Raw genomic sequence first — 21,628 nt, 5'->3', positions numbered from 1 at the left:
TGTCTCCACCAATCATATCCCAAATTATACCAGCCACCAGTCCTCTACCTATTATTTCCAAAGAACAGGTCATAATCCCACTGGCCAAGGCCAAAAACACAGCCTGTACAGGACCAAATAACATCCCAGGCTGCTTATTAAATGGTGTAAAGCAATAGTTAGCAGAACCACTGGGTACTGTCATCAACCACAGTCTAAGATGTAGCTTTATCCTAGCAGAGTGGAAAAGAGTAACTGTAATCCTCTTGCACAGAGGGTGCCCCTCAACTGACCCAGGGAAGTTTAGACACATAAACCTGACCAGCCTTGTTTGTAAGGCCATGGAAAGAATAATCTTTGACCTTATCAACAAGGGCATTGGTGAACTTCAAACTCAGTAGCCAACCCAGTTTTTCTTAGTTATGGGCAAGTCATACATGTTAAACCTAGGGGAATTCTTCAAGAGTGTCACCAAAGCCCTGGATGAAGGCAAATCAGTACATACTGCCTATCCTGACTTGGCCAAGGGCTTTGACACAATCCCCTACTCAGGCAACATTGAGAAAATCCACTAGCTAGGGATTAACCCATACATCATTAGATGGATAGACAACTGTCTCACCAACATGTGGATGGTGCAGTGGTACAGAAGTTACCTCACAGCAAGAGGTTCTCTGGTTTGATTCTTGGCTGTAGTGCCTTCTGTGTGGAGTCTGCATGCCCTACTTGCAGTCAGATAGGTTTCCTCCCACTTTACAAAGACATTAATTTGGGGCATTCTTCCCTGAGCCTCTGCTGAAAATTGACTTCATTCCAAGTCGGATTTTCCCAGTAAACAAATGTTAACTCATTACATCCAAGTGACACCTCCAGGTGCATCTGCAGTTACCTCTTTCTGATGCCTCTAGGCGTCAAATATTGATTGTTCATATTTGCATCAATAATTCCAAAACCATGCTATGTAGAAGTTTTTAAAATATTTCACCTTAAAGCTTACACAATGGCAAACTCAACTGTATTAATATCTGACCTCTGTCTAGTGCAGGTAAATATATATTGACTATTGTTTTTATGATATTAATTTATATAGATATAATTTTCACATTTTTCTAAATATTTCAACAACCAGGTAACATAACTCATTATGCTCATATGAAAGCAGTTATTCGTCAGTTAGATGAATAAAATGCTGCTGACAGCATGTGTGTAACATGAGAAGTTGATGAGATATTATAAGTTATTTACAAAATATTACAAATGTAATAGTTACTGCATTTACTGTGACATAAAATTTGGTTTAAGACCTAGAACCTAGAAAATACTACCTCTATAAAAATAGTTTGTGCTGAAGAGTGTGTCATTTATACTTCTTTCATAACCCCTATGGTAACAGAAATATGAACATTTGTTTGAAATGTGAAGACATAATTTGATTCTATCAAAAGGCTTAGGTTCAGCCCATTAGGGGTTACAGTGCAAACTTCCTGAACTCCATTGGAGTGAATGAGTTAAATAAATAAATATAACACATAAAGTAATGGTTGGGGATTTCACCTCTACCAGCAGACCTGTTACCAGTGGTGTTCCACAAGGGTCTGTGCTGGGCGTCCTACTGTTTGGAATGTACTTCTCAGAAATTCAGGCAATAACAGATGGCCCGTAACTCACCAAGTTGCTGATAACTGCAAACTGTGTGCAATATTGAATCCCCAAACAATGTCAACATACTATAAAATGGACTGACATACATAAATGATTATTGCATAAGCCACACACTTAATGTTAACCCCAAAAAACTGCACTATTATCACATTTGGCAAAGGAGAAGTCCCTGCAAATTACATTATTAATAATACCCCCCTCATTTTCCAAACCAGTATTCTAAGATTTGGGAATGCAGGTTAATAACAACCTCAACTTTGGCCATCATGTGTCCACACCAGTAAGGCAGGTCTTTTACATTGCACACCTTATAAGTACGGGCATCCAAGTCTAAGGCTGCTAGCAATCCACTCTACTCGTCCTTCATCAGACCAGTAATAGAGTACAATGCTCCCTTTTGCAGGTACCTCACCAGACACCTGCAGCAGCTGGAGAGTCTTAAGAGGTTTCTCACCCAGAAAATTGAGGGATTTCAACACATGACCTACATGGGCAGACTTAAGGTCCTGTCACTATACCCTGTGTCGTATAGACTGCTGAGAGGCGAGGCAACTTGTGCTTGGCCTACAGAGCACTCTTGAGGCCGGCCTTAATGGAAATGCTGCACTTCCAAAAATCAAATGGAACAAGACACACTTGTTGGAGGGATCTTAAACTAGCCTGAAACATCAACAGGATATGTTGAAGAGGCATATATGTCTCCCAGAGATTGACACTCCTATGAAACAGATGCCCAATTCATGTGAAACTGAGCTCCTCACTGACCATAGTTAAGCTTAGCTTGCACAATTTGATAGGAAATCATGGATTCACAAATATTCACTACATATCTTGGTCTATAAGGGAACAATGGTACAACTTGGCTAGGATTGAAAAGGCCCTAGGGCCATTAGCCTAGTAACCTCCTATGAACTTATGAACCTAGGGCCATTATGGTAGTAGCCTCATGTGAACCTATGTAGGCCTGCCACATTTTATCTCTCATATGGCCTGCTGATGTCATGCACTATAAGTTCAGCTGCAGGTCAGAGAAACAGAGCATGCAATTAAGTAATGCTAGAATACACAATGGTTTGAGGGGGGGATAGCAGGAATTTTGACAATACCAAAGTGAGGTTGAACATTAGGTATACCAGCGACATCAAATATGTCAGAGACATAATAAGTAAGAACTGGCATATTTTGTTGACTGACCCACGCATTATGAAGCTAGTGGGCCCAGCACCCTCTTACGTTTACCGTAACAGCAAGAACCTTAAAAGATTACTCTGTATAGAACCCAGTCAGACAATCAGATCCAAGACATCCAGGGGAGATGCCCCTGGCACTTTTCCTTGTCAGAGATGCAACATCTGCAAATATATCACATTGGAGCAGATATTTATGCATCCCACTCTGCCATATAGGTTTGAACCACATTTTAAAGCTACATGTGAGGACAGAAACTTGATATATTTAGCCAACTGTGGGATGTGCAGTGCTTTCTATGTGGGGATGACGACGAGATCATTGAAGGAAAGGGTACAAGAACATGTCAATGACATCCTGTAGAGTGATATGAAGAATGCCCTAGTGAAACATATTACAGCAAATAGTGGGCATTCTTTTGGATTTAGGGTTCTACAGAAGGTTACACCTAGCAAGAGGGCAGGAGACATATTTAATGACCTGGAACAAGTGGAATTAAGCTGGATTTTTAAACTTAAGGCTCAATATGAGCCGGGGTTGAATCAATACGTGAGCATTAGGGCCCCGTTGAAGGCACGTTCACTCAAATAAGTGGTGGTTCAGGTACACTTGTCCTTCGGAGGGATACATCTAGGTTCACATTTTTTAGTTTTGGTATAGAAGTATCAATTTAGGTAGCTATACATCTTCACAGTCACAGTATACATCTATATATTCATGGAATTTGAGTTTATGTTTCCACTGGTGTGGTGCAGGAGAATGTACTTTGTCTGAGAGTTGGAAATACCACTAGGAGTTTAATATATATACACATGTGCATATATATGGACACATATATATAAATAAGTTCGGTTTGCAGTTGTGCATAATATATGCAGCGTAATGCACACGTGGACATTTAGTCCAGATATTACATGTTTGTATACATATATATATTTTTTTCTTGTACAAGGGAGCGTCGTTTAAAGACTGAGGCAATGGTTGGGGTTTCAGATAGGCTCTTGGTTGGTTTGGTAGTCTGAGAGGCTTTGCAGTTAAAGATGCCTGTTATTTTATGGATGAACCAATAAAGTTATTTATAGTGGCAGAGCTGGAGGGGCTATATATTTTACATGTACAGATTTTATATATATTTTACATGTACATATTTTATATGTATTTTATCATCTTATAGTAGATTAGGTAGATTTACATTTATATAGATATGTTCTTGGATAGTTAGACTCATAACGCCTTGGGATTAAGCTAATAGTTTAATTGATTTATCTCATTAGGCTGCATCTTAAACATTTCTGTATGCTGTTTCTTGTTTATAGGGAGCATACATTCTATGGCACATATACAAAGGATGGCTGATGTTTTTGTTCGTTGGTGGCTGGATACAATTAATCCAAACTTTACATGTTCAAGTTTGATATATATCCTCTGTATATATATATTTTTTATATAACTGTTGTTGTTTGTGGTAGCGTGATCCATGTGTTTATAGCACGAACCTGAGTGAGAGAGTTTGATATCCAGGTGGGACTTTTAGAATACTGCACTTGTTATATATTGACTTGTTTTGTTAGTTAGATATATGAAGAGCTCCATTAGCCAGGCTTTAAGTAGTTTTGGCTCTTGATCTCAGTCACTCTCCTTCATGTTATTGTCTAGTTTGTTTGAATGTTTGTGAATGTGTGACCGGACGATTTAGAACCTGATTCCAACTGGATGTCTGCGTTTTTTGTAGTATAGTTAGTCAGAGCTCAGCGATGCTTAGTGTTCATAGATAGGGGGATAGTTGAATATATGTCCATTTTTTGGATAGTTATATATAATACATACTTGCATTTTGATGGGTTGATGGCACAAGACTGTAACAGCGTAATTGCATTTCCTTCAGTCTAGGCGTTCACGGACGCTAGAGTTTGTGGATCACGCTGAGGTGGATTAGCGGTTGATCATGGCTGCTGGATGTAGAGGGCATTTCTGAGAGCCATCGAAGTAAGATATGTTGATGGTTGCAGCTAGATTTAACAGCTTATTCAAGTGCTGTTTACATTGATTGGAGATTTGTTGATGGATCTTATAACATCATGATTTTTATCTGATAAGATAGCGAGTATGGCATCAGCATGAGTTGCCAGGATTTATGCATACATCTAGCGACATATCGTAGAGTGTTAGATTGTAGTTATTGGATGCAGATTTTAGATAATCCTGAAGGAATTGTTTTAAGTAAGTTGATGCGTGTCTAATGTTTTTTATCTAACTGTTTTTTATCTAACTGTATGTTTCGCTGTTGCCTATGTGCATATTTCTGCTGTTCAGCATATGTTTTTTCTCGTACAGTATTTATGTTGATGGATACAATGTGTAGTTTCATTGGAGCAGGAAGAGCTTTTGACGAGGGTCTATGGAGGGTATAACTAGTGCTAGGTATTGTATTTTTCATGTCAATGTGTATCCTATGCTTAAGACAGTTTCTGTACATTTTTTAAGGTGTTTTGATTTCAAATTGTGTCAATGTCCGTTGTGACTTTAGTTATATTATATATTTTTATACATTATAGCTGTTTTTTGTGAGCAGTTTTTAAATTGATGAACAGTGCTTTAGGTGTTTTCAGTGTTGGAGAACAGATTACTCAGTTGAACAATCAATTAATTACTTAATTGTTAATTGTTCAATTAGCTACATATTTTATTGGAGAGGTGTGTCTGTCTCAGAATATGTATAAGTATGTATTTTAGATTTTCATTCTGTATTAAGGATCTGAAGAAGCGTGGTTTACACGCGAAAGCGCTTGTCCGATTAAAGATTTGTGGTTTATCCATTCATTGTGGTGGTCCGTTCCAGTTTGTCCTGAGTACGTTTGGTTTTGGTGTTTGGAGCAGACCTTTGGGCAACAGCGTCTCCTTGTCGTCACACATAGGATTGAAAAGGCCCTAGGGCCATTAGCCTAGTAACCTCCTATGAACTTATGAACCTAGGGCCATTATGGTAGTAGCCTCATGTGAACCTATGTAGGCCTGCCACATTTTATCTCTCATATGGCCTGCTGATGTCATGCACTATAAGTTCAGCTGTAGGTCTGCAAAAATCAGAGTTGTGCCATGGAACTTGCATTACATAGTGTGTTCTGTAGTCTGTATACTTAGATAGGTATGGATTCTATTCTCATAGCAGTCAACTGTGCATGTGCATGTGAGCTCCTGCCTGACATTACAGACAGCCTTTTACAGCAGCTTGTGGGACACCGTTATTATCATATTCTCAACAGACAATGCTGATGTCATCAGCTATGTCAGATTATTGGATATGCAGTCATTCTACAAGGTCATGGTCAGACAATGACATGGAGGCCAGGCAGACATCACCTCATCCTATACCAGACAGATTATAGCGACATGTCTTTTTATCTATCCACATACATCATGGTATGGTTTGTAGGCCTTGTGTTATGTTGATGAGAAAGCCATGTGGTATTTCCAGCTGTTCCATGTATCTGGTGAGGTACATGCAAAAGAGAGCAGTAGAATGTATTACTGTTCTGATGAGATTTGACTACAGTACTGTCATACATTCCTAAGAACTGATGGCATGACTCATGATGTGCACCATACGTATGTACTGAAAAAACATTAAAGAAAGAAGTTAGAAAGTAATGATACACATTGCAGTTTATGACTACACAACCCTTATAAGAGCATTCACTATAAACTTGTGCAATTATGATGCTATCAACTGTATAACTTGCCAAGGCCAATACAAGTCAAAGGTACAACAAACAGTTCAGCAACACAAATGTAAATATACTAAGCACTAGGTTAGCTATGTACCCTGAGCATCAGACACAGCTTTTGAATCCCTGAATCCAAAAGATAGAAAACAGGGATATGGCACAGTTATCATCACTTGCACAGGGTGTAGTGTGTGGGGGAGGGGCGGGACAGGAAGCCTAGGCTGACGCAAAAGGTGGGTGAGTGAATAGGAAGGAGAAGAAGGCAGACATTGGGTTAAAACAACAAATGGCTCATGAGACAAAATGAGTACCTGTTTTGTGTGTGTGTTTGTATGGGTCCTGAAATTGGTTTGTGAGTGTGTGAATGAACACAGCCAAGATCTGTGCTAGCTCTTCATCTTAGTCTGTTGAACAGGTGTGAGCTGTACATGGTAGAGGTGGCAGTTCACCTTTGGCATCCCCAACCATGAAAACTGGCTCTGACAGGTGTTTCACTGGCACCTCCATGCCCAAGATCAGATGCAGTGTTGCTACCTGAACATGACCAATGTCTGCTGGCTGTACTCCTTACACAGGGATGCCCAGGACAATGACCCTATGGCTTGACACATATTGGTGTGGACAGCACATTGGCTGATGGAGCAATGGAAGAACTGCCATTCTGGGATCATGATCTGGACTGGCTATAGTGGCCGACAGTAGATGATGTGGCTGACCTACACCCACCAGAATGCCTTTCCCCTTCCAGCAGACTTCCATCACAAATTCTTCATTCCATGGCAGACACCCCTCAGTCCATCACAGACACCCCTGTTCCAATGTGTCATATATCCAATCCAATGAATCAGCAACATGGTGGAGTCAGTCATGCTTGTCATACTGTGCCACATCCAAAACCCTGAGCGTTTGTCTGGAGCACCTATGGGAATGTGCCTGTGCCTCCATGATGCCCCTAAACATATGTTGAGAGGCACAGGAGGTGAAACCTGCACTAGCTGGAGGAGGGAGAGCAGGCCTCCTCTAAGCTCCCCTATCAATCCTCCTGTGTGGTATCTCATCCACATTTTGACTACAGCCAGACTTAACAGGCACTGAAGCCACAGTAGCCACACTTCCCTGATTAATGTCCTCATCCTCCACCTGTCCAATATCTGTGGGCTCAGTGGACTAGGTAGGTGCAGGCCTATTGTCTGTGTCCAATGGAAATGCAAATGTTGGCTGTATGTCAACCTCAGCATTAGATTAACCTCTGCACCACTGACTCTGTCTCAGATTGGCCACCATCATAATCAGAGTCGGCTGAGACACTAACATCACGTGGCATAGACCCCACACTCTTGCTGTCATGATCAACTGTGATAAAAATAAAGAATCACTGGAATAAATTAATACCTCCACTGCTATAGTGAAATATATGCTAATAAACAGTGCTGCCACCATTGCAGACAGTACAGCAATACACACAACAGACTTAAGATGACACACTATAATATTTCTTTAAATTGAACTGCAGTAATAACATAAAATGATTTGGCTTACCAGCTGCAAGAGGCCTATGTCGCTGGAGTCCTGACTGTCCTGGAAGAAGTTAAGCAAGAGGTAAGGGCAACATTGTCAAATTTAACAGTAACACAGGGGGAAATACATTTACTCCTTTATATGTGCATTAACTCTACTCTTGACAAGAATGTGTCTGACAACTCCAAACTAAGCTTATGACTGCAGCAATCTCCAACCCTCCCCTCAAAAAAGACATGTGACACAGAATTAACATTCATTTCAATTGTTTTACTATACAACAGTATTCAATTGTTCAGATAACAATGCCAACCTGGAAGCTCATCCTGGGATGTGCTTGCTGTCTCAGAAGGTGTGGCACCCACATTCAACACATGATCTACTCCACTCTACTGTGAGCTGTCAGGATCTTGTATATTTTGTCATTGTAAGACTATATTGGAGCTTTTCTCCCCAGGCCACCACTGAAAATTGGGTCATCTCGGCCCAATGGACTTTCCCAGTTAACAAACTTCAAATAAATAAATAAAATAAAATAAATTTGCCAGGAACTTTTCATTGAAGGTAAGAGGTGGCCCTCTAGCAAGTATTTCCCCCTGGTAACCATTTGGTCACTGTCAACTGCAGCCGCTCACCTCTGTGCAGTGGTTATCATGTCAGTGGCCCTGTAGTGCACCTGTTCATATATTCTACCACGGACACTCACAGTATTGACATCTTGTATGATTTGCTGCCATATTTGCAGCCAGTGTGCCATATCTGCAGGACCCTTACCCAGGAAAAATGCACCATGTTGCTGAAAATTAAATTATTGTCGACCGCTTTCTGTGGATGGCACAACTAACTGACATAGTTGTAGGTGTCCTAAAAGGCAAAAGAATGATAATACACATAAGTTACACCTAACTACAAAATAACTGGTTCTAGATAAAACAGAAAGTTAGCCAGTCAGTATAACCCAATGGAGAAACATAAAACACTATACAGATATGATAAAACATTATACAGATGTGAAATACTAACAACAGGCAGGATGTAAAACAAGGGGAATAACAAGAGCAACATATCCTCGTATGTTCCATAGCAGTAACTCACTTCTCGCCCCACAAAAGAACAGTCCATTCTTGTGTGCCATAACAGTAACTCACCTTTACTTCCCCCCAAAAGAACAGTCCATTCTTGTGTGTGCCATAAAGGTAACTCACCTTTACTTCCCCCCAAAAGAACAGTCCATTCTTGTTTGTACCATAACATTAACTCACCTTTACTTCCCTCCCCCAAAGAAAAGTCCATTCTTGTTTGTGCCATAGCAGTAACTCATCTTTCCCCCCAAAAAAGAACAGGCAAATGACCCATTTTGCTAACAAAACATCTTTGAAATGCTAAAAATGCTATCAAAGAACCTGTTTCTGAAACATTTGTACAGATTTATCACACAGCATTCCACTTTCATGTATTATCAATCATGCATACCTCTGAAATGGCTTGACAAACAAGCCCATGCCATCAGTGCACTTCTAAAGAATGCATACAGATAAAAGTCTAAAAGCCTTTGTTTCACATTATTTCTAAATACATTCCAACTTATGCATTATGTGGGTAACAAAATGGATCCATACTGAAGTTCAATATTCCTCTGTAAAGCTATATCCTGAAGGAAAAGCTTTTTTGCAGCCTTGCAAACATATAACAACTCTCCTCATAATCAGTGTGGCTAGATACACACTTGCCTTTTTATAATGGAGTGGATTATTGATGAATTGCATCTGTCTTAGTCTGTGTTTCATATAAGCAGCTGAATTGCATGGTAATTAACCAATCTGGTAAAGCTATTCAACAAGCTATAAAGCATCCATGTAGACTCCATACTTCTTTTCCCGTGGATTTCAAACGTTTTGAAGTACAGACATAGAAAGTCTACACAGACAGAATGTTAGGGGCTTTTGCTTTAATCCATTTGTATGTGCTAGAGGCTGAAGCCAGTGCTGATGCTGCTGACAGTAGGCCTAGACCAAGAAGGAGAAGAGTTTTCAGGCTAAGTTTAACTTATCACAACTTACATGACATGGAAATTGTAGAGCACTACAGGGTACACAGGGACACACTACAAGAACTCTGTAACCTCTGCCGCCCTCAATTTAGAGCCAAAACCAACCGAGGTGAAGCCATCCCAGTGGAAACAAGATCTGCATAGAATCTTAGCTAAAAGTACCTTTCAGAGACCAACAAGGGATATTCTGGGGGTATCACAGGCATCAGTATCCAGGATCCTCCACCAATTCCTGGATGGTATGCTCCAACATACCAGTGAGCACATATATTTTCCCTGTAGTTCTGAGGATAGGGCCAGCAATATGCAACAGTTCTACCAGGTAGCACACTACCTTGAAGTACTGGGTCTCATAGATTGCACTCATGTAGAAGTGAAGACACCTCCTGAGGAACAGAGTAGGGTCTACATTAAGAGAAAAGGCTACCACTCTATCAACTGCCAAGTCATGTGTAACACCAAGGGAATCATCTTGAATGTGTGTGCTGGCAACCTTGGCAGTTACCACTACCTACATAACTGGCACACCTCGCAGCTCTTCCAGATGTTTGCTAGGGGGGAATATCCCACTGGGGCATTTACTGGGGGGATGTAGGCTATGCACTGGAACCCCGGCTGATGACACCCATCAAAAATACACATGCACTCAGAAGAAAACCATAATAAGGCACACGCTCAAACGAGAAATGTCACAGATCATGTGTTTGGGCTGCTGAAGTCATAGTTCCAGTGCCTAGATACAGCTGGGGAGGGGGATGCAGTGCAATCCATGGACATGTACCAAAATCATCACAGTATGTGCCATGCTACACCACATAATCCTGAGGAAACAGCTGCAGCAGGATCAGCAGACATAGGCGTGCTCAGTATGCCCTTGCATTGGCTAAGAGACAACGCATAACACACTCACTCACCAACTAGGGCCTAAAACCTTCCGCCTACTCACATACATATAGTAACACTGATGCCAGGCAAATCATACAACCTTTACCTCCCCATCTATTGTCTGTGTACTACTTGCATCAGACAGAGTCAGCCTGGAAATAACACTGTGACATCTGCTGCATTTACAAGGTAAGTCCTAAACCTGGAATGTATTGTTTAATAATATTATAGCATATCCTTGTATTTCATCACTTGATACAGTAAGCAAGTTAAAGGTGTGACATTTGTACACAAACTACTTTAGCATGTGATAGCAGAGACTTATTTGACTTATATGTGTCCATTAATGGGTAGTAGGCCACAGGCATCAAATATTTGCACAGTCATACCTCTCAAAAGTAATGATGATCTCTGCATACCCTCAGTTTAGCACTATACATTTGTACCAGAAAATAATTCAAAAGATAAGTTATAAAGTAATGATACACATTGCAGTTTCAGACTTCACAAGCCCCACAAGATCAGACAACAGGCAGGATTAAAAATAAGGAGATTAACAAGAGCAACATATCTTTGTTTGTGCCATAGCAGTAATTCACCTTTGCACCCCCAAAAGAACAGCCCATTCTTGTTTGTGCCATAACAGTAATTCACCTTTGATAATCCCAAAAGAACATTGTATGTGCCATAACAGTAACTCACCTTTGCTCCCCTACAAAGAGCAGCCTTTGCTTGTTTGTGCCACCCAACCTCCCCTTCAGTTGTTGGCAAATGCATATCATATTATTCCCAGTTAATATCCTCACACATTTTATGGGCAATGATATAGAATGGCTTGCACACCGCATATCTCAGAGTACTGGTCAGATAACTGATGAATGACCAAGAAACACAGAAAAGTAAGATAGAGCTGTATATTTGCAAGCAATAATCATAACAGGTTGTATGATCACTAAGAGCACTATGTCCAAATATAATAAATATAATAAATGTGAAAATAACATTTTATGGTTTTATATCAGTGTACATTTTCTTGCAGTTGGTTGTGTAAAGAATGACTTCTGTTCTTTGCTGCAAAGCTGTTTGGGTAGCAAAGAGGGATATGGCACATTGAAGGTGCATTGGAGTGACAGTTCTATTGCAGACCTATGTAGAAACAGTGTACTGACATTTTGTAGTGTGTACGTCATAGATTGCTTTTCCTCATTTCAAGTGTTTCTCCCTTTTTATTTATTTTTTTATAGTGTTTGTGTGATGCTGCACTTAGCCCAAACAAGGTTGACTCTGCTTATCTCATTTATGTGAAGGGCAGCATTGTGCAAACTGGACCCAGACAGCCAAAAATAGAAACTGGATGCATTCAAGTATTGCTGTTGTGCATCATGCAAACCCAGTAAGCAATGTTGCACTGTAGTTAACAGCAACAACTTACCAATGAATAGTGCAATATAGAAAAGTGTTTTTTAAACCTTCTTGTGGCAACAGGTGTAAGTGTAGACCTACCATACACATGGTCTTGGGTTTGAATACAACAAATTCCACAGACATTTAATGTTGTTCCACTTCCCATTATAGTCACTCTTACTTATAACACTTGACATATAGTGTAGATGACACTACACTAATTTTTATATGTTTTAGGGCTGAGACACTAATATTGTGCCAATTATTTTCTTATTTATTCATCTATGTATTGCTCATTTATTATTAAATGTATGACTGTGGGTATACTGTGTACTATATTGCTGTAAGCATATTTCTTCTATCTGGAGTGGCATAGCCTTCATATTTCAGTAATACACTTAGACAACTGCCTGTACATCAAATAACCTTGAAACTGCATTGCTTACCACTGTTGTGCACCACTTACCATCTTGTACCCCTGAGCACCAGGTTTGTGAAATGGTGTGCAATGCACATTTTCAAACAGTGTGCACATTCCCACTAAATGAGATAACTGGAATTGATGGGAAACCATCATTCTCAATTGCTCTTGACCTGTGGTAGACATGGCAGGCAGTTGTGGAGACTGTCTGAGATTTAGGGCTCAGAGAAGTGATGTCCAGGAGTTCAAGATTTTTGTTGGACTCCTAGTGAAAGAACAAAGTGCCAGGCTGGTGCAGGAGGGGTATTCTGGGAACCAGTTTAAGACAGACGTGTGGGATAGTTTGGCCTGTGCTATAACCAGTGCCACTGGTATGCCATGCACTTCTGAACAGTGTAGACATCACTACAGTGACATCTGGAGGAGAAAGAGGGGCACTCTTGATGGCTGGATCGAGGAATTTAGGATGGAGGACATCTCACAGATGTGTAAATATCAACTGCATAAAGTAGTTGTAAGTCTTAAAAGCTGAATATAGGCAAGACTGGCATTCATAATGGTATTCTGTTCTGTTTTCTCCACAGCTGTGACTGAGAGGGAATGCAATACTAGGACCCACGTCAGTAGATTGTTGAGAATGAGGGAGGCATATGGTATGCATGCAGAAGAAGAATACTATTATCATACAATTAAAAGTTAAAGATAGCTTGCTTAGTATTTTATACAGTTGTATTAAATTGAACATGCATATTCTCACTGTAAAAGCAAATATGCATGCATTAGTCTGTAGAACAAACCAAGAGGCAATATTAGACTTAATCAGAGGTGGTGGGTTCAGATACCATACTTTCCAACTATACAATAACTGTTAATTCTTCAATTGTGTGTAACTTAAAGGTTTCAAGTAAAAGCTCTATACCAGTGGTACATGAGCTCTGCTGTAAACTGTAATCTGGATGATTGGAACATGGATATGTGCAATATATGCACATGTAAAGGAGTACTTGTACATCTGTTAGGAGCTGCTAGTCTTAAATAAAGTTATCTATTAGGCGGTGGTGGTCTTAAGAGCAAAGGTTAATAGAGTCAAATAATTGTATTAATGCATTCTGTGTTACATATGACTGTACTAATCATATTTTTTCTCTCACTCGAACCCTTATATCTTTTTATTTTTTTTTATTTTATTATGTGCTGTCAGAATGTGTCCATGTCATCCATGTGTAACACAACAAAAAATGCTTCACAGCAGAGCCTGGTAGGCCTGCCCCACAGGATCCACATAACTCCAGTCCACCAGCCATGGTGTCATTGCCCAGCACATCTGGGAACCAACCTGGCAGCACTACCTCTGCTGCCCCTGCACTACCTACCCCCTCAGGTTAGTTCTGCCCCAGATGATAAACAATGGTTGCCTCCAGAAATAGTGGCAGGGGTGGTGAGTTTATCACCTGTACTGAGCTTCCAGGGATGCTGCATAAGGTTGTACACCACACAGTTGGTGCATGCCTATGTCAGATGGATTTGCTGCACTCCCTCATGTAGGACCAGTAGGAGGAGGTGATGCCGAGTGCTCTATCCAGTGGTGGATTGAGTTGACAGTGATGACACCCCTGTGGGTGAGGACTTGATTCTCACTGCCAACCAGCTTGATGTCCATGGGTTCTGGATGGTCCCACCTTTACCCCATCCATGGTGTCCATCACCCTCTTCTTTCCATCACCATCCTTGTGCCTGGTCTTGTTTGTCTTGTCTGTCTGCAATTGCTTCCTCACCTACCTAACTTACTTGCCAGACTCAGACACACCTACATCCCTTCCCTAACATTCCTGTATCTCTCAAAAAAAAAAAATTGAGGACCTGTCCCACAAAAAAAAAATAAATAATTGACCATACATAGCTGTCCATTTTGCACACGTCTTCTTGACAAACTTGATTCTGTTCAATTGGCTATACAGCATGATTGTTTTGTGGTCACCCCTCTATCTGGAGGTGACAGTCCAAATTCAGCTAATATTCTGCATATATTATCAGATTTTACTGTTTGAAGAAATGGATAGCTATGGTTCTTTCCTCCCTCCCTCCCTCCTGCACATTCCTGTATTACTTTCCATTTGTTCTTCCCTCTGCTTGCTTCCCATTTCACCACTGTCCTATCTTCCCCATTTTCTTTTCTTTAATGCATTATTGAACTTTGGTGTGCATCAAACATCAATGTGCAGCATCAGTAATATGAAAGCGCTTAAAATTGTTGGATACAGATGTATTCGTACCCAGTACCATATGGCCCCAAAAAGGAACATATCCTTGTATCCAGTGATTTAACACCTTCTGCAACAGAGTCAGTTAAGTAGCAGGTGTATTCTGCAGACTGAATACTAACTATCGGACTTTTGCAATGCTGGAGAAGACATGGATCCCTTCACTTTTTGGGCTCCATGTTTGTGCAGAGGTGCGCATTGCCCACCAACAGTGAGAGTTAGTAAAAGATGAGGTTACCCCCGCACAATGCTGCTTAACCTAGCTCTGCTATGCAAAAGTACAGCAACTTATCTCATACAAACAATTCATGTCATTGCATTATCACTCTGCAATGAAAAGTATTTTAAAGTATTAGATACACCTGTATTCAAAGCCAGTACCATCTGGCCCCAAAAAAGGAATGTATCAATGCATTAACAAGTGCTGCCAGAGAGTCAGTTAAGCAGAAGGTGTATTTCCTATACTCAATACTAATTGTCAAACTTTAGCAATGCTGACACTGTAATGGTTACATGATATTCCTTTATTTACTCATCATACTTAAGTTCACCCTTTAACCCATCTTGGAATGCCAGGCAAACAAGATAAGCATAGCATTCCTGTTTCCCTTAATTGTGCAAAGTACAGCATTGTGCAAACTCAGAAATAAAAAAAAAATGACAGAAAAAACACAATTTGCAAACAAATTAAGAGGAGGTTGAATGTTAATGAAATAGAACCTGTGAATTGTGCACTGTTTACTTGCATTTCCAACCTTGACAGACCTACATGTAACACTTTGTAAGTCTAACCTGACACCCCCCCAATGTAAGCATTCACTGCTGCATCCAGTTAACATAAACACTGAAGCTGTGCCTGCACAATGCTTACATCCATTCATGTATCCAATTGTTTGGGAGTCAGTAATTCTAATGCGTTCAGACCTCATTTGCATCTTCACCATGCTGACAGCCCTGAATCTACACCACTGGCAACTACGTAGCTAGGGAAACTGAAGGGGAGTTGAACACAGAAAGGAGGATACTACCTTGGAATAAATCTGCACAGAGGAGTACTGCTTTTTAGATGGATGTGTGATTTTCTGGCAAAACAATGCCCAGTCATTAAAGATTGAAGTCAGAAAATAATGACAGACATTTAAGTTTCAGATTTCATATTCATTGGAAAATTCATGCTAACACAAAACCTGTTATTCTATCAACTTTCTAAGTTTGTAAGAGCAATATTTAAAAACTGTCCCTATTGTTTGGCCTTTTCCCCACCATTATTTATAGCTTTGTCCAGATTTCTTGCCCTAAGAGGTTGAAGGTATGGTCTGCAATGTGTACTGTTAATTTGGGGGTGTGGGAGTAAAGCTGCATTTCTACTCTGGCACAAAGAAAAATGATTTATGTTGCTTTTGGTACTCTCCTTTTGTTGCATCCAGCCTACTGATATTAGAGTCAGTTCTGTACAGATGTCAGACACTTTACAGTTTTTTTTCTAATCATGTAGACTCCTTTCTATGGCTGTATTCAAAACGTTTTTGAATTCTCTGTGAAAAGCAGCACAGAGTCTACACAGTTGCTTTATAGCATATTGGATAGCTCCACCATGTCAGATTGGTTAATTAGCATGCAATTCAGCTAATTAACATGGTGCAGTGTTTACCTTGTTTGCACAGGGTGCATGCCATTACACGGTGCTTACTGAATCTAAGTTTTCATGCCCATGTACACATCGCGCCTCAATGTGCATGCTATAGAAAACTACCATGTAGGCTTCATTGAATTCCCCAGAATGTTTATGATGTAGTGTAAACACTTTTTAGTGAAAATAGTTGTTTTCAGCAGTTAGTAAACATGATGTTAGCTTGTATGGTTTGCTTCCATACTAAACAACAACAATGCATGCACACACAAACACACAAAACACACACGAAGTGCTGCAGCAAACAGTAAGGAGTACGAAGCATGCTAATATACATTCTCGATGTGGGGCATTTAATTAATTTAATTTCATATTCAATACACAACCTCATTTTTAAATAAACCCATGCAAATAAATGTATTGGCTGAAATTTCTATGAGAAAAGTTGAGGCATTTAATTAATTTCAAGTTCAAGAAATTTGCTGCTTAAATTATACAGTATATTGTTTAATATAAGTGTGTTTCAAGTGGAATGGCATGTGTTCAAGGAACTAGTATAAGGCATGTACGTTCTGTAATGTATTTACTGGGTACTGTTTGAGTTCTACAGACTTCAGTTTTATGTTGAAGTTGTGCATAGGACAAAGGGCCAGATTTATTAACAGGAACACTAAGTGCTGATACCACGTTGGTGGCACTATTGCACAGTATTTATTATTCATTAAGTGGATCTACACAACATGTAGAACCACAACATATAGGGAAATGGCAGAATATGCTAATGAAAGCATAAAGAGCTGACTTGTTTGCTAATTAACCAATCCAACATTACAAAGCAATTCAGGAAGGTAAGCAATCTTGTAAGCTCAGTGTAGCCATTTGCCCTGAACTTCAAAATTTTGTGGGATACACACACAGTTACATTTAGGAAAAAAAAACATGTTAAGGGTTACCACTGCTATCATTATGCTGTATGTGCAGCAGCCTTTAACTTAAGGTGCTGCTGCTGACAGACCTTGGGCAAGAAGAAGAAGGGTGTTTAGACCCCATTGACTTATCATGGACTGTATGACACAGAGATTGCTGAGAGGTACATAGGGGACAGGGAAACACTTTCAGAACTGTGCATCCTCTGCCACCCCTACCTCAGGACCCAGGGAAATTGCAGAGAACCCAGACCAGTGGGAAACAAAGGTACTTGTAGCATTATGTATAATAGCTACTGGTACTTTCCAGAGACCCATAGGGGATATATCAGGGGTGTCACTGGCATCAGCCTGTATAATATTATATTTTTTAAATGCAGTATTACTACATGCAAAGGATCACATCTGTTTCCCATACACCCCACAGGAGACAGCAAGAGGCATGCAGAAATATTATGCAGTAGCACACCTCCCTGAAGTGTTGGGGCCATAGAATGGACAAATATGGAAATAAAAGTCCCAACCAGTGAACAGGAAAGGAGGTACAACAACAGAAAAGGTTACCACTGTATTAACTGTCTGTAATGTCCAAGGGAGTATATGCAATGTCTATACAGGTAACCCAGGGAGTTTCATGACTCATACATATGACACACCTGTGATCTGTACACAAGGTTTGCTAGGGGCGACTTTCATCTCACCTATGAGAAACCCCCACAACCCCAAAGAGCAAGAATCCAATGAGGCCCATGTTTAAACTTAGAATATGACAGAATGTGTGTTTGGATTGATCAAATCAAGGTTCTGGTGTCTAAACGCATCAGGAGGTGCACTGAAATACAAACCAGGCACCTCTGACAAAATAATTATAATCTGGTGCCTTTTTATAAAATATAATTGTCAGGAAACAACTTAAACAAGGACAGAAAATGGGAGAACAGCAGCTTCAAATCCCACAGGCAGGGCTAACAGTAGCAGCCGCTGCAGCTACAGAATCAGGGTCTGAAGAAGAAACACAAGCTGCTGAATATACTGGCAGATAGAGGCATGCAAAGTATGCCCTGAATCTGACTAAGAGGCAATGGATAGCACACCCATTCACAACCTCTTTCAAAGCCTGATCTCCCACTTATATACAAATAGGAAAATTGTTGCCTGTCAAACTCCATAGCCTTTACTTACCAGTGTAATGGCTGTGTTCTGATAGCATCAGATAAGGACAACCCACAAGGGCACAATTTGTACCTGAAGTAATTTCAAGGTAAATGTGGAACCTGTAATAAAAATAAAAAGGTTAGATAACAGGGTACTTTCATATGGGAATATGTATATGCCCTAAGCAGAGCATTTGTCTGAGGTTTACATTTGTGTCAGTAATATTTCATATGTCTGATGTTTGCAATATACAGTTATGTATTCTATACTGTGCAATACTGTGCATTAAGTATTTCAGTAGACTGCTGTCTATAAAATACAAAACAGGTCAATTATGCCCTCTTTTGCACAAGCATATCAAGAAGCAAGACTGAAGTGTCTACTCATTCCAATGCTTTACTTACAATTCTAACTGAAATATAATGAGGTTCAATAATTGTATAAGCAATCCTTTACAAATGACTTGGAACAAAACAATGTTTCTGTAATAAATATTGATAAATTAAACTTCATAAGTAAGCAAGTATTAGTTATCAACTTTGTGCATCAGATATATATGGAACCCTAAGTATCAAAAACATGTGCAAAGGGCAGGGCACAGTCATCATCACCATTTGCACAGGGTAGCTGGGGGTGGCAAGAGGGCAAGGTTGACACCAAAGAAGTGAGTGTCTGCATGTAAGTAACATGTGTCTATCATAGTATACAGTGTTCAGGGCCAGTAACATCAGATTTATAGCACTCAAACGGTACAGTTTAGATAAATTGCATGTGTGTGAGGTGGTATGGACAAGTGATTTTTTTTCAATGTGGGAGTGTTGCTGTTTGAATACAATCAAGCACTATAGTAGAACTATGTCCTGGCATCTCAAGCATGTGTGAGCCACTTAACTTTGGTTAAGTGTTGTCACACCTGACCAAAAAAAAAACATCTCTGCCAGGAGATGCACTGCTACTTCCATGGCTATAAGTCAGAGTGCTACCTGAATGTGAATGAGTGCTATCTGCTGGATGAGATCTACTCACAGCTATGTCCAGGAGCATGACCCCATGGCCTATTACATCTGAGTGGGAACACTGCAATTTCTGATGCAGCAGTGAAAGTAGTGTTACTATGGAATGGAGATCATTCATGGCCACATCTGCTTACATCAGAAAATGTAGCAGCTCTCTGGCAATGTAAATATCCATCTTTCCTCAGCAGATGTTTCATTGCAGACACTACCCAATCCAGTCCTGTCATTCATCTTCTCCATGGAGTCACTGACATGATTCAGGGAGTCACACACATTAGAATGCATGATGCTTAGTACTTGAATTATGTCTATTGAGGCCCTGGTAGAATGTACTTGCATCTTCACTATGGCACTATACATATGTCTGGTGGCATCTAATGACACACAACCATTAGGAAGAGTGTGGACAGCAGGCCTCCTCTGAGCTCCTCTACCAACTCTTCTTTGTGATACCTCACACTCATGATGATTATAGGGAGAAGCAACCAGCTCTAAAAATGGAATCATCACACTACCCTGATCAACTTTGTCATCTTCAACTTGTCCCATATCAGAGGTCTCTATTTCTTGGGTATGCAAAGACACACTGACTGTCCAAAATATGGACATGAGATGTGAGACCTACAACCTCAATGTTAGACTGACCATCTGTATCCCACAGACTGTGCCTCTTCATTGCCAACATTATCATCAAAGGCTATAGTGCCAATGTCAGGATCACCTATGGTAACAAGCAATAACCACAACAAAAAGAGAAATTGGGAATGAAATTGATCTAAACCTTTTCATATACAAAGGCTATGTTAAAAAGCAGTAGAAATACTATAAGTTACACCTGAATGTACCTTATAAATAATAATAGGAATAACAACTGTGTGCATACAATGTACAGTTGGTCTTGCAGACTGAAATCCAGATGTTCCTGTATGTAAGAAAGGGAAAGGAAAGAATGAAGGCTGTTAAGTATCACAATGCAAATAAAACAAGAAACAGAGAACAATCCCCTTTACATGCACAGATTAAGAATGATCTCATACAGACATTTACTGACCAATTGAATAGCCCCCTCAAAATCTTCCTTTATCTCTCTGTTACTGTATCATCTGACTTACACATATCGATGGCTCTAGCTATATAAGACACATATGATATAGGCATATATATATATATATATATATATATATATATATATATATAAACACAGAGAGAGAGATACTGATACCTACAAATATTGAAAGTTCCACTTGAGACAATATAGGTATGTTGTCCACATCAGTACCCACATCAGGGATTCTGTGGGAAATATCTGCTAAGCTAGCTGAAACTCCAGTGGACAGAAACTCCTCTATTTCAGTTAGTGGTGGTATGGTAGCAAAACCAACTCCTGTAGCCACCTGTTCTTGGGCAACTGCAGCAGCTCTACAGCAGGCAGAGGTTATCACATAACGTAACTATGTGGTATTTGGGAGTAACTTCTTCTATGCCCTCCAACAACATTGATGTCTTTAAGCACCTGCAACCACATTCTGTCTCAAGCAAATTGACCACCTCTGCCTCTCAATAAGATAAAAGCTGCATGGTGATATAAAGCCTAGATAATGACTTCATCTTCTACATTAGTGAATGGTGGCTTGCAGGGTAGACATTTCTTCATGGGTGCAATATCCCTGTATAACATGAAACAGAAAACAGATACACAATTACATTTATAATACACACAATGTGATTAAACGTATTCAGACCACCATCTCTAACATTATCAGTTGAGTGGAATCCAACGATGCATCCGCTGTCCTATTCTGTAAGCT

Source organism: Protopterus annectens, chromosome 12.part0 (assembly GCF_019279795.1).
Source record: "Protopterus annectens isolate FY-2018-M chromosome 12.part0, PAN1.0, whole genome shotgun sequence".
In the NCBI taxonomy this organism is placed as follows: domain Eukaryota; kingdom Metazoa; phylum Chordata; order Ceratodontiformes; family Protopteridae; genus Protopterus; species Protopterus annectens.
Note: the sequence above shows the minus strand (reverse complement) of the source record.